Source organism: Neoarius graeffei, chromosome 22, assembly GCF_027579695.1.
Source record: "Neoarius graeffei isolate fNeoGra1 chromosome 22, fNeoGra1.pri, whole genome shotgun sequence".
NCBI lineage: Eukaryota > Metazoa > Chordata > Actinopteri > Siluriformes > Ariidae > Neoarius > Neoarius graeffei.
In genome coordinates this window covers 47,707,952-47,722,500 of record NC_083590.1, presented here as the reverse complement: position 1 = coordinate 47,722,500, position 14,549 = coordinate 47,707,952, and the positions used below count along the sequence as shown (strand labels likewise).

At 47.1% G+C, this 14,549-nt stretch overlaps 1 protein-coding gene across 1 annotated transcript in view; it reads right to left on the bottom strand.

Annotated features, from left to right (window-relative positions):
* The window catches only part of LOC132870906 (probable ATP-dependent RNA helicase ddx6), a 108,550-nt gene extending 104,876 nt beyond the window's left edge, over positions 1-3,674 (bottom strand). Inside the window, exon 1 of the mRNA XM_060904883.1 lies at positions 3,561-3,674. The gene's annotated coding sequence lies outside the window, so the exon portion shown is untranslated. The remainder of the gene's footprint in view (positions 1-3,560) is intronic.
* Between the last annotated feature and the right edge of the window lie 10,875 nt (positions 3,675-14,549).

The window sequence follows — 14,549 nt, the reverse complement described above, 5'->3', positions numbered from 1 at the left end:
CCTCACTTTTTGTTTATAAATGCCTTGAGACCTCAAGAATGGCACAGGAATAATTTTAAGCGTTAGCAATAAATCTAATATAGTAAGTTTTACGATTAAAGTGATTTATATAGGTAGCGGTCTGAGTGAATGACCTTGACATCTGTGACATCACAGCAGGAAGTCTATCGGTCTCATCGCCATTTGCGCTATACTAAAACACAGAGCTGCAACTCCGATCCTCCATTTTGAGCTAATTTATCGGCATGCCACGTAGATGTGTTGCTGGACGGTACAGCGACATGAAAAAAGGTGGATTTACGTTGCATTCATGGCCCAAGAATGTTCAAACTGCAAAGATTTGGACGTGTTTTGCGAGAAGTTCATGAGCACATTGGGCGGCTACGAAGTGGTCTCTCCTCTGCTCTGCACGTTTTACTGAACACTCGTACGAGACCTCTGATCTGTTGAGGAGTGTCGGCTATAAGCCCGTACTGAAAAAGGGTGCGGTCCCAACAATTAAAGGAAAAGAAAACTACAAGAAAAGGAAAGCAAGTTCAGTTGCACCAGTTCTCTCGGAGTGCGAGCTGAGCAGTAATGGCGGAGTACTCCGTCTGGAGAAAACGGAGAATAAGTGTAGCAGCCGTCTGATTTCTCCGCTGGATATGCTCGCCTCAACAGCAATAGCTTGCCCTTCCATGGAAGAAGCGAATGAACGGAGAACTGAACAAACAACTGAAAGTCAAATTGTTTCAAAACAAAAGGTCAGCCTTCAAGAAGTGAGAACACAGACTGATAAGATGCGACTCATTTGGATACAAAAACAGCACTCGTTTACCTGCATTTAGATTAATCCATGTAACTTGTATTGTGTGTTTAAGTTAGCGGTATAAGATTATTTAATTTGCTTCAGAATGTGATCGTCTCAGTTCATCTGATTATTTAATGAGCCTTTTACGTTTTATCAGTGAAAATGCATGCATGTACATGTATGTTGCGTAAGTTATAACACCCATCCTGTTTTAATGAGAGTCAACCCACAATCAATGAAGTCAAATCAGTCTTAGTTGAGCGAGTCGGTAACGCTATTTCTTACTTTCACCAGAAATTTTTATTTATATGACTTTGGTCTGTAGCTGTAAAAGGCCTCGGCCTTAAAACCGGTTAGCGCTGTGACATCACGCGCTCAGGGCTGGCTGGCTCAGCGGGGCAGCTCGAATGCCAGCTTTGCGGTTGATTTTAACTCATTTTTTTCTTTAAATTCCTTTTTATGCAGCATACAAGAGTCAAGGATGGAGATACTATCCACTCAGAAATGTATTTAAAAATAAAAGGTTCTGTCTATCTCCTTTAAGGTACACTTAGAAGAGATTTTTTTAAAGTGCGATAAATTTACAATTAAGCACACGTTAACTATGGACAATAATGCTATTAAAAACAATTATCATGCGTTACTATGGACAATGATGCAATTAATCACGCGTTAACTATGGCCAATAATGCAATTAATCACATTATTGGCCATAGTTCATCACGATTAAGCGCACGTTAACTATGGACAATAATGCAATTATCACGATTCATCATGCGTTACTATGGACAATGATGCAATTAATTGCGCGTTAACTATGGCCAATAATGCAATTAATCATGATTAATCATGCATTACTATGGTCAATAATGCAATTAATTGCACATTAACTACTGACAATAATGCAATTAATCACGATTAATCGTGCGTTAACTATTGACAATGCGATTAATCACGATTAATCGTGCATTAACTATGGACAACGATGCGGTTGATCACGATTAATCATGCATTAACTATGGACAACGATGCGATTGATCATGATTAATCGTGCATTAACTATGGACAACGATGCGATTAATCGTGCATTGACTATGGATGATGCATTAATCATGCATTGACTATGGATGATGCGATTAATCACGATTAATCGTGCATTGACTATAGATGATGCGATTAACCGTGCATTAGCTATGGCCGATGATGTGATTAATCACAATTAATTGTGTGTTAACTGTGGACGATGATGTGATTAATCACGATTAATTGTTCATTAACTATGGACGATGCGATTGATCACGATTAATCATGCATTAACTATGGACAACGATGCAATTAATCGTGCATTAACTATGGACAATGATGCTATTAATCACGATTAATCGTGCATTGACTATGGGCGATGAGATTAATCGTGCATTAACTATGGGTGATGATGCGATTAATCGTGCATTAACTATGGGCAATGATGCGATTAATCACGATTAACTGTGCATTAACTATGGTCGACGATGCAATTTATTGTGCATTAAATATGGATGATGCGATTAATCACAATTAATCGTGCATTACTATGGATGATGCGATTAATCACGATTAATCGTGCATTGACTGTGGGTGATGCGATTAATCGTGATTAATCATGCATTAAACTATGGATGATGCAATTGCGATTAATCACGATTAATCATGCATTGACTATGGATGATGCGATTAATTGTGCATTGACTGGATGATGCAATTAATCACGATTAATCGTGCGTTGACTATGGATGATGCGATTAATCACGATTAATCGTGCATTAGTTACGGCTGATGATGCAATTAATCACAATTGCGTGTTAACTGTGGACGATGATGTGATTAATCACGATTGTGCATTAACTATGGACGATGCGATTGATCACGATTAATCATGCATTAACTATGGACGATGATGCGATTATTCATGATTAATCGTGCATTAACTATGGACAATGATTCGATTAATCACGCATTAACTATGGACAATGATGCGATTAATTGTGCATTAACTATGGACAATGATGCAATTAATCACAATTAAATATTAATTGATTGAGACTCCAATTTAAAAAGTATTAAAAAGACACATTAAAGTAAGCCTATATCTAGATTTTTATTTTTTTAAATCTGAATATTGTTTCGTCAGATTGTTCTTGGGATTTTTTTTTAATTCTATTTTAACTTTAAGATAACTTGCTGCTGTAACAAAATTTCCCAGCTTAGGATCAATAAAGTAAATCTATCTATCTATCTATCTATCTATCTATCTATCTATCTATCCAAGTCAAAGAACCAGAGTGTATTACGCATCTGTTTACTGAAATAAATCTGGATATCCGAATAAACCGACAATATTTACTTTTAATCTCTGAACTGGACAAACCCTGCATGGTGTCCCAGTAAAGCCAGTGCAGTCCTGAGGCAGCTGGAAGCCATTACACACAGCGAGGGGGAAGCACAGCAACTACAGCCCGGAACCATTTAACTAAACGCTGTCTGAGAGGAAAAACTGCTCGTTTAGTTTATTAAAAATAATAATAATAACCCACCACACACACACTTGAGAGCTGTGCTGTGGAGAGCTAATGTGCTAATATGCTAACTCCTCTCCACTCCGCCATTGTGTGCGGATCCAGAGCTGCGCGTGACGCACTCGGGCGGAGAGAGGGAGAGAGAGAGAGAGAGAGCGCACTCAGCCGCTTCCTCCAGAACCCCAAGCCGGGCTTCCTCCCCTCCGCACACTCACCTGCACGCTCCGGACAAACCGCCTCAAACACCTCAGCAGCGATAGCGCGTCTTACATCCACTCGCCTTTTGTTGTGCTTCTTAACAACAACAACAACACGGTCGCCCTCTCTTTACCGCCTCACAGCGCGAGGAATATCCGACACCGCCACCTACAGGCTGGAGGAGCACACTGCACCCCGGAGCCTGGAACTGGCAGAGATGGAAAGCTCTGTGGAAGACCATCTCATCTCATTATCTGTAGCCGCTTTATCCTGTTCTACAGGGTCGCAGGCAAGCTGGATCCTATCCCAGCTGACTACGGGTGAAAGGCGGGGTACACCCTGGACAAGTCGCCAGGTCATCACAGGGCCGACACATAGACACAGACAACCATTCACACTCACATTCACACCTACGCTCAATTTAGAGTCACCAGTTAACCTAACCTGCATGTCTTTGGACTGTGGGGGAAACCGGAGCACCCGGAGGAAACCCACGCGGACACGGCGAGAACATGCAAACTCCACACAGAAAGGCCCTCGCCGGCCACGGGGCTCGAACCCAGGACCTTCTTGCTATGAGGCGACAGCGCTAACCACGACACCACCGTGCCGCCCTGTGGAAGACCAGTGAAGTGTTTTTCAGTCCTCCCAGGATTCCGCCGGCCTTTTCTGTGATTGTTGAGGGGCTAGAATGTCTGATGTTGCGGTGTTTTTTTAGCCTAGTAAACTAGACCCACCCGCCTAGCGGCCAAAAATATTTTTGCCTAGCGAGTGGGTCTAGCCTCGCACCATATAAACAAAAACACCCCGGGCATCAAATCGTGCCCGCCAATCACAACGCAAGGTTTTTGTTTGGATTCTTTGGGCGGGCTTTTGCAGGAGTGACGACAAAGCTGCGCGACGCTGGAGAAAGCGCAGCAGGAAAGATGGCTACGGCTAGTGAACAGTGCGCGTTTGACTCTGCTTTGGAATCAGTTTTAGAAGAATTAGACTTGGAGTTTTCGTTGAAACATGAGCAGGAAGAGGCTCTCCGCGCATTCCTTTTCAAGAAGGACGTTTCGCTGTTTTGCCGACCGGCTATGGCAAAAGTCTGATCTACCAGCTGGCTCCGCTCGTAGCCAAAAGGATGGGGCTAGTTTGTGCAGTACAAAGAATTAATAAACAGCTTTGAAACATTACTTTTGACTGTTTCTTATTTTTCCGTTATTTTAAATTTAAGGGAAATTATTTCACCAAACACCACTAAATAAAAACTCTCAAAAACAGTTTCAGCAAACCCTTGAAAAACACTTGAAAAAAAAAAGAGTGTATGTTAAGTATGTGGTACAGACTCCAAACTTGTGGTCATTATCTCCAAACTTCTTAATATCTAGAACCTGTTTATTAATTAATACGCATTTTGAAAAATGATTTATTTCAAGGCCTCCCCCACTGCTTTCTGTCGCTCTGACTACGTCACAGTCACGGTTGCGCTGATTGGTCAGAGCGTTGGCCTATACGCACAGAGACAGTTTGAAAGACAGCGGGTTGTTCCTCCCACCCCCTTTGGAAATGTCTACGGATTGAGGCCAGACTAAATATTCACATTTAGTCTGGCTTGCCAGGCTAGTGTTTTTTAGGTTTTTGTTGTGATTACATTGCGGGAGGAAGTGAAAGTTGCGAGAAATTGTTGCGATTTTCTCTTTTTGTGATTAAAATTGAGTGATATGTTAAATATTAAGTTATTACCGAAAAACTATTGATTAAAAAACAAAGACACTGAGGCTACATCCACACAACAATGAGATTTTTTTTTTAGCGGGTAAAAAAAATATCACGTCCACATGGGCAACGGATCAGTAAAATATCAGGTCCATATGGCAACGCAACGCTTGCTGAAAACGATGCAATACACATGCCACACCTCTACGTGCGCTGTAAGACGGTCCCTTCGGAGACACCAGAACAATAGAAGAAGTAGGACGCATGCGCATAAACCCCTTCTTCTGTTGTTGTTACGAATGATGCGCACGAGAGTGCTGCTTGTTCTAGTCATGTGGTTGTGACGTCATCGTAAACAAATCCGTTCTACTCATCCAGACGACTTCGCAATGGCGCCGTTGCCAGATTTTTCCACTCTGGAACCCGTTCTCAAAAAATATCGTTTTGGGGCACCCAAAACGCCAGTGCCGTGTGGACGCCAGGCCGAAACGATAAATTTTATCAGATTCACCTGAATCCGTTGCCGTGTGGACAGGGCCTGGTCCTATAAACAACTTTACCAATATAAAAGATTACCAGGACTACAAAAATGCAGAAAAATAGGCTTTACTTATCCAAATGCACCTGTTGGTTCAAAAGTTAAAGTGCAGAGAACCTCACAGCACAACATGAAGTTACCTTCAAATATAATATAAATGCCTCAGCTTTCATGTAAGAAAAAAAACTATTAATACTAGTACTGTGGGCGGCACGGTGGTGTAGTGGTTAGCGCTGTCGCCTCACAGCAAGAAGGTCCGGGTTCGAGCCCTGTGGCCGGCGAGGGCCTTTCTGTGCGGAGTTTGCATGTTCTCCCCGTGTCCATATGGGTTTCCTCCAGGTGCTCCGGTTTCCCCCACAGTCCAAAGACATGCAGGTTAGGTTAACTGGTGACTCTAAATTGACCGTAGGTGTGAATGTGTGAGTGTGAATGGTTGTCTGTGTCTATGTGTCAGCCCTGTGATGACCTGGCGACTTGTCCAGGGTGTACCCCGCCTTTCGCCCGTAGTCAGCTGGGATAGGCTCCAGCTTGCCTGCGACCCTGTAGAACAGGATAAAGCGGCTAGAGATAATGAGATGAGACTAGTACTGTGTGCAGGCAGTCTCTCCTGAAGCCTAAATTAAACAATAATTATAAACTAATAAAATAAATGGCTCAGGCTTCATAGAAGAAAAAAAACAATTTGAGCAGAATCTCACAGTATGATGCTGAAGCTGCCTAAACAATGGAAAATAAAATACCATTTTGGCAAAAATGTTGGCATCCATTAATTTCTTGTATTAAGTAAAAAAATAATGTAAAGTGCACACAGTCCTTCACTGTAAACATAACACACTTTCAGTAACAGAATTTAAGCCTACATAAACACTGACTCGCACATGAATTCGCGGGGATTGGTTGAATTTGCGTTGAAGTTGCAAATCGCAACATCCTGGAGGGTCTGGTATAAATGCATTTAAATGGCATTATCATTCCCTGGATTGCTTAGTCAGACTGTTGTTAGTCAAAATTATCCATCCATCCATCCATCCATCCATCCATCCTCTGTAGCCCAGATGTGGATAAAGTACCCAACTTCATTACTAAAGTCAAAGTCAGAGGTGGACAGTAACAAAGGAGATTTACTTGAGTGATCCACTTTTTGAGTATCTGTACTTTATCACTTGTACAGGACTGTCCCTTCCTGTACAAGTGATAAAGTACAGATACTCAAAAAGCAGGCTGTACTTCCTGAGGAGGCTGCGGCCCTTTAACATCTGCAGGAAGCTCTTGTGGATGTTCTATCAGTCTGTGGTCACCAGTGTCCTGTTTTGGGGGGGGGCAGCACATCCAAGGACACATCCTGGCTGGACAAACTGATCAGGCGGGACGGCTCTGTGGTCAGCATGGTGACGGTGGCAGAGAAGAGGACGATGGACAAACTACTGAACATCATGGACGATGCCAGTCACCCTCTGCACACCGTCATCAGCAACCAGAGGAGCCTGTTCAGTGACAGAATGTTCCTTCCCAAGTGCAGGACGAACAGACTCAAAAACTCTTTTGTCCCTCACGCCATCACTGTACAACTCCTCTCTGGCGGGGAGGAGGAGTAACAGGAGGACAGAGGACGGGAAGGAGCAGTAGCCTAGCCTGACAATAAGCAATACCGGACAATGTGCAATACAAAGTGCAAGATATCTCCTGCCGCCGCCCCCCCCTTCCCCCTTCCTCTCTTCCCCATATCTTATTCTTTTTATATTTGTATATGTAAATACTTAGTTTAATTTAATTTATTTAGAAGTTTTTTCTCTATTTTCCATTCTCTGTTTATCCTGTAATGATGATGCTGGAATCTTAATTTCCCTGAGGGAACCCGCCCAAAGGCATCAATAAAGTTCTATCTAATCTAATCTTTACTTGAGTATTGTTTTTTTGTAAACTTAGGACTTTAAAGTGCACATCACGGGTAAATTCAGGAGCAAGATCAATGTGATTCTCCTATTTTATATTAAACTTTGGTCAAATATCTGTAACATTTTGTATTTTGTGCAATTTTTTTTTTACCTTGCGCAATACCAGAAAAATTCAGTTGAAATCAAGCCATTTGAGGCGAATTGGTCCGCCTCTGAAAAAACTTGGCGTTTGGATTTCCCAGCAAACATTGATTTTCGTGACGTCGCGTGTGGGACGCCTCCCTCTGAATCCTACGTCAGCGCTGGTTTGTTTATGAGAAAACGACCTGGTGGTTTTCTGCAAATTTCTTCAACGTTATCGCGTAATTATTAAAATGGTTAACAGATGTATCGTAGGAGGGTGTAGCAACACCAATCTTGATGGGATTAGTACTCATCGTTTCCCAAAAGACCGGACAATGAGAGAGAAATGGGAGCGCTTGGTCTACACAGGCTGTGCACTGAAACCGTGCAAAGCTCGCGCAGCCTGCTGGCGCTTCTGCAGGTGACGTCACGAATCTGGCTCCAGACTCCCTTGGGATTTTTCCAGACGCGTTTTGTTATTTTATTTTTTTCTGCTGTAGACAGATGGCCTTGTGCAAAATTACCCTTCTGGATGAGTGTGTAAAGGGACATTCTTTCATATAAAAAAAAAAATTGGTCCAGAATATGCGCTTTAACTTCACTACATTTGAAAGGCAAATATCGTACTTTTCACTCCATTACATTTCTGTCAAGGCCCTTGTTAATATGAAGCAGCTTTGAAAGTGGATGTTTTTTTCTTTTCCTTTCTAAAATGTGATTGCTTTTTTCGCAGGTGACACTGAGACAGACTATCAGTAATCACTAGGGTCACGTCACGTCTATAGACTGCATAAAATCAAGATCAATGATTTCTCAGCAGCGTTATTTAACCCTATCAGTTGATGACAGAATGGAAGGAGGCGGTTCTTCTGGAGAACGCACGCACTCATGGCTATAGCTAGAACCCATGTTTCAGTTTTCTGAAAGGATTAAAGATCTGTTTTGTTTTAAATGTTTGCCTAAAATGAACCACATCACTGCCTGCAAAAACTTGCCGTCCGACCTGTGGAAGCATATTGAGGTATGTAAACGTTTTATTCCAAGAGAAAGCTTGCAGTGAAGTTGTCTGTGCTTTTAGAGCGAGTGATAATGTTGCAATAGCTATGCAGTCTGGTTAGTCACATGAGTTTCTATGGATTTTCCCCACCAAATTGCCGTCGCCTTGTCCATGGCTAATGTTAACACATCGCTAGTTAACTTGGACACTGTTAGTCAGCATGTAAACACGGAGTTACGCTAACATGAATAATGTTAACTTATCTGAAGTCCTTTCAGAAATATGTTTCATCATAATCTTGCCAAATAAACAGAATGTAGAAATTTTTCTTTTCTAGTCACGTTAGCTACCCAGTATGATTTCAAGTTTGAAAAGCGTTTGCTAGCATGTCAGGTGGAGCGTTACTAACCAGCTAGCTTAACATTAAACCACCATGATGGCACAGCATGCGTTCATTTTGTGAATCCGGTTGATTGTTTCAGAGGTGTTAGGTTTTGTAAGCGTTGTGGCAATAATACAATGATGCGTTGAGAGAAAATGTACTTTTAATACTTAAGTATTTTTAAAAGCAACTACTTCAGTACTTTAACTTAAGTAAAAATTTGACTGGACAACTTTCACTTGTATCGGAGTAACATTTGACCAGTGGGATCTGTACTTAGACTTAAGTAATGAAGCTGGGTGTAGCGCGTATCGAGTATGGGTGGAGCACAGAGGACGGCAGGACAACGTTTGGAGGCAGACAAGGCGATTTATTTTTACAACTTTTCAGTGTAAGTACTCTCATTCATTCACACACACACACACACACACACACACACACACACACACACACTCGTCTGATCCCGGGTTGCGCTCCCTCTCCTCTCTCTCTGCCTCCTTAAATAGGGAGCGGTTACTGGGAAAACACACAAACACAGGTTAATTACAGTCAGGTGAAGCGATTCTGCCACTCACCTTCCCTGGCTCCACCCTCCTGTCACAGACCGGCGCTTGACCACGCCCCCGCTGCCACATACCCCCACCGCCCGACTCAGGCCGGGCGCCCGTCCAGCCCGCAGCCGACTCCCCCCCCCCCCCTTGACAGGAGAGGAAGTCCGCCACGACCATCTGTGCCCCCGGCCTGTGGACCACCTTGAAGTTGAAGGGTTGGAGTGCCAGATACCAACGGGTGATCCGCGCGTTGGCATCCTTCATGCGGTGGAGCCACTGGAGGGGCGCGTGGTCCGAACAGAGGGTGAAAGAGCGCCCCAGCAGGTAGTAACGGAGGGCGAGGACCACCCACTTGATCGCCAGGCACTCCTTCTCAATTGTGCTGTATCGCCCCTCGCACTGACAGCTTCCGGCTGATGTATAAGACTGGGCGGTCCTCCCCCTCCACCTGCTGGGACAAAACGGCCCCCAGCCCTCTGTCCGACGCATCAGTCTGCAACAAAAAAGGGAGAGAGAAGTCAGGGGAGTGTAAAAGTGGCCCCCCACACAGTGCAGCCTTTACCTCAGAGAAGCCCGCTGGCACTGCTCCGTCCACTGGACTAGATCTGGCGCCCCCTTTTTAGTGAGGTCAGTCAGCGGGCTGGTGACGTCCGAATAATTAGGTATAAACCTACGATAGTAGCCAGCCAGCCCCAGGAACTGTCTCACCCCCTTTTTGGTCTTGGGCCTCGGGCAGGCCGCAATCGCTGCTGTCTTATTAATTTGGGGACGCACCTGCCCGTTGCCCAAGTGGAAGCCCAGATACCGTACTTCCACCCGCCCAATCGCACACTTCTTCGGGTTGGCAGTGAGTCCCGCCCGCCTCAGCGACCTAAGGACGGCCCTCAGGTGTTGTAGGTGCCGCTGCCAATCATTACTATAAATGATGATATCGTCTAGGTAAGCGGCCGCATAGGTGGCGTGGGGCCGGAGGACCCGGTCCATCAGCTGCTGAAACGTAGCGGGCGCCCCAAACAGCCCAAACGGAAGTGTGACGAACTGGTGTAAGCCGAACGGTGTGGAAAAGGCAGTTTTTTCCCGGGATAATGGAGTCAAGGGGATCTGCCAATATCCCTTCGTCAAATCCAGTGTCGAGTAAAAGCGAGCCGTGCCTAGTCGATTGAGCAGCTCATCAATACGAGGCATTGGGTACGTGTCGAATTTAGACACCGCGTTGACTTTTCTATAGTCCACACAGAACCGGACCGAGCCGTCGGCCTTGGGAACCAAGACCACCGGGCTGCTCCAGTCACTGTGGGACTCCTCGACGATGCCCATTTCGAGCATGGCCTGAAGTTCTTCCCGAACCACCTTTTTTTTGTGTTCGGGTAGTCTATAAGGGCGGCTACGCACTACCACCCCGGGGGCGTCTCTATGTGGTGTTCTATGAGGTTAGTGCGACCGGGCAGGGGCGAGAACACATCCGAAAACTTGGCCTGCAACTGGGCGACCTCCGTGAGTTGGGTCGAGGAGAGGTGGTCTCCACAGGGGACCGGAGAGATACGTGATGCCAATGACCCTTTTTGAACCTCCGGCCCCAGCTCTGCCTTCTCCGGAACTACCGACACCAACGCCACGGGGACCTCCTCGTTCCAGAGTTTCAGCAGATTGAGGTGGTAGATCTGTAGTGCCCCCTCCCTGTCCGTTCGCCTAACCTCATAGTCGACGTCCCCGACTCGCCGTGTGACCTCAAAGGGTCCTTGCCACCTGGCGATTAATTTGGAGCTCGACGTGGGCAACAGGACGAGTACCTTATCTCCCGGAGTGAACTCTCTAAGGCGTGTGCCCTTGTTGTACAGGCGGGCTTGCCGTTCCTGGGCTTGCCGCAAAGTCTCCTGAGTTAGGTGGGTGAGCGTGTGGAGTTTTGCGCACAGATCCATAACGTACTGAATTTCGTTTTTGCTCGGTGAAGGTCCCTCCTCCCAGTTTTCCCGCAGTACATCTAAGATGCCGCACGGCTTACGCCCATATAATAATTCAAACGGGGAGAACCCCGTGGAGGCTTGGGGGACCTCTCGCACTGCAAACAACAAGGGTTTGAGCCACTTATCCCAGTTACGTGCGTCCTCACTTACGAATTTTTTGATAATATTCTCGAGGGTGCAATTGAACCGTTCAACTAAACCGTCCGTCTGTGGGTGATAAACGCTGGTGCGGATCGGCTTAATACCCAGTAGCCCATACAGTTCGCTCAGTGTTCGTGACATAAACGAGATGCCTTGGTCAGTCAGAATCTCTTTCGGGATTCCAACCCGGGAGATGATGTGGAAGAGGGCCTCCGCAATACTGCGTGTTGAGATATTGCGAAGAGGCACTGCTTCCGGGTATCGCGTTGCATAGCCCACCAGAACCAATATAAAGCGGTACCCTCGTGTTGACCGATCTAATGGCCCGACGAGATCCATCCCAATTCTTTCGAACGGGGTCTCGATTAATGGTAGGGGGCGCAAGGGCGCTTTTGGAATGGGTGCTGGATTTACTAACTGGCATTCGCGGCACACCGTACACCACTTACGGACGTCGCCGCGAATCCCCGGCCAATAGAATCGGGCCATTATCCGGGCGAGTGTCTTATCCTGCCCGAGGTGTCCAGCCATGGGATTAAAGTGAGCCGCCTGAAATACCAATTCCCGGCGGCTCTTTGGAATTAACAATTGGGTGACTCGCTCTTTCGTCTGAGTGTCCTGCGTCACTCGGTATAACCTATCCTTCAAAATGGAAAAATAGAGGAAGGACGGGGTGGCGCCCGGCTGGAGCGTCTGACCATCGATTACTCTCACTTGGTCAAACGCTTGTCGCAGAGTCTCGTCTCGCGATTGTTCCAGTGGGAAATCCGCGAGGGATTCCCCAATAGAAAGAGGAGGGGCCGGTGGCTCCTCACTCTGTCGCGGAGATGACGTAGACGGCTCTGCGACCGCAGCTCCAGCCAAAGCGACACCGGGACCTTCCCCTGTTAACCGGCAGGACCCACTGTTTACTAGGCGTGCCATTAAACCCCGAAATCCCGGCCAATCAGTCCCCAAGATCAAAGAGTGGGTAAGGCGAGGATTAACCGCCACCTTCACTATCGATTTTTCCCCTCTGAAATGTATGTGGACCGACACCAACGGGTAGCTGTGAATATCCCCGTGCACACACACAACACCTTCACCCCTTGTGCTCCCCCCAATGCCTCGTCTTGCACCAGGCTTTGGCGGATCGAGGTCTGATTGCAACCTGAATCCACCAACGCCTGATATGTAGCCCCTTGTACACTTACCGGTATGCGATACGCTCCGGCCCGATCGAGGGCAGCCTCTGGCGCGTCGGGGATCCGCACCACCGCCCCCACTTCCATCGCTGCACACTGTTGCTGCAGGTGGCCCGGTTCCCCGCAGCGCCAGCAAACCGGCCCGGGCCTTCCCTCTGCAGCTGTGTTCTGGGGCTCACTCACCTGAGGGGGGGGAGAGACAGACACAGAAGGGAGAAACGGGAGGGCACCACGGGTGCGGCGGGCCGGCTGGGGTGGAGCCGGCCCCCGCCTCCGCGGTGGGGGAATGGGGCGAGGACGGGACACGGGAGGAGGGGGGGAGAAAGAGAGAGAGAAGAGGAGAAAGAAGATGATGTCGTCCGCTGTCCTGCCACCGGAACAGCCGCCAGATGATCCTCTGCCAGTCCTACGGCCTGATCCAGCGACGCCGGGCGGTGGCACTGGACCCACTCCGCGGTTCCAGCTGGTAAGCGGGCGATAAACTGTTCCAGCGCCACCTGGTCGATGATTCCCTCGGCGTTGCGATCTTCGGCCCTCAGCCACTGTCAGCAGGCGTCCCAGAGCTGCTGGCCGAACGCGAACGGGCTGCCGACTTCCTCCATCCGCAGCGCGCGGAAGCGCTGGCGCTGCTGCTCAAACAATGTGATGAAAGCCTCGGGGTCGTCCTGTGGGCCCATCTTGGTCAAGGTGAGGGGAGATGGGCCTGCGGCCGGGGTGCTGGTGGACCCCACCAACGCGAGGAGACGCCGGAATGCCTCTTGATCTTCCTGCTGGGCCAGCACCAGGGCTTCAAAGCGGCGCTCCTGCTCCTTTCAGAGCGTGACAAGTGCCTGGTGCTGGCTCTGCTGAGCCGTGGCGAGGGCGTGGACCAAGTCTGCGAACGGGGAGGATTCCATGGGGCTGCTGTGTTGGTGCTCCACCTTAATCCCGGGTTTCGGCACCACTGTAGCGCGTATCGAGTGTGGGTGGAGCACAGAGGACGGCAGGACAACGTTTGGAGGCAGACAAGGCGATTTATTTTTACAACTTTTCAGTGTAAGTACTCTCATTCATTCACACACACACACACACACACACACACACACACACACACACTCGTCTGATCCCGGGTTGCGCTCCCTCTCCTCTCTCTCTGCCTCCTTAAATAGGGAGCGGTTACTGGGAAAACACACAAACACAGGTTAATTACAGTCAGGTGAAGCGATTCTGCCACTCACCTTCCCTGGCTCCACCCTCCTGTCACAGACCGGCGCTTGACCACGCCCCTGCTGCCACACTGGGTACTTTGTCCACCTCTGGTCAAAGTACAGATCAGACTGGTCAAATGTTACTCCGATATAAGTGAAAGTTGTCCAGTCAAATTTTTTACTTAAGTTAAAGTACTGAAGTACTCACTTTTAAAAATACTTAAGTATTAAAAGTACATTTTCTATCAATGCATTGTTGTATTATTGCCACAACACTTACAAAACCTAGTGCCGTTACCAAAGACAGAAATGTTAATTCACAAAATGAGCGCATGCTGTGCCA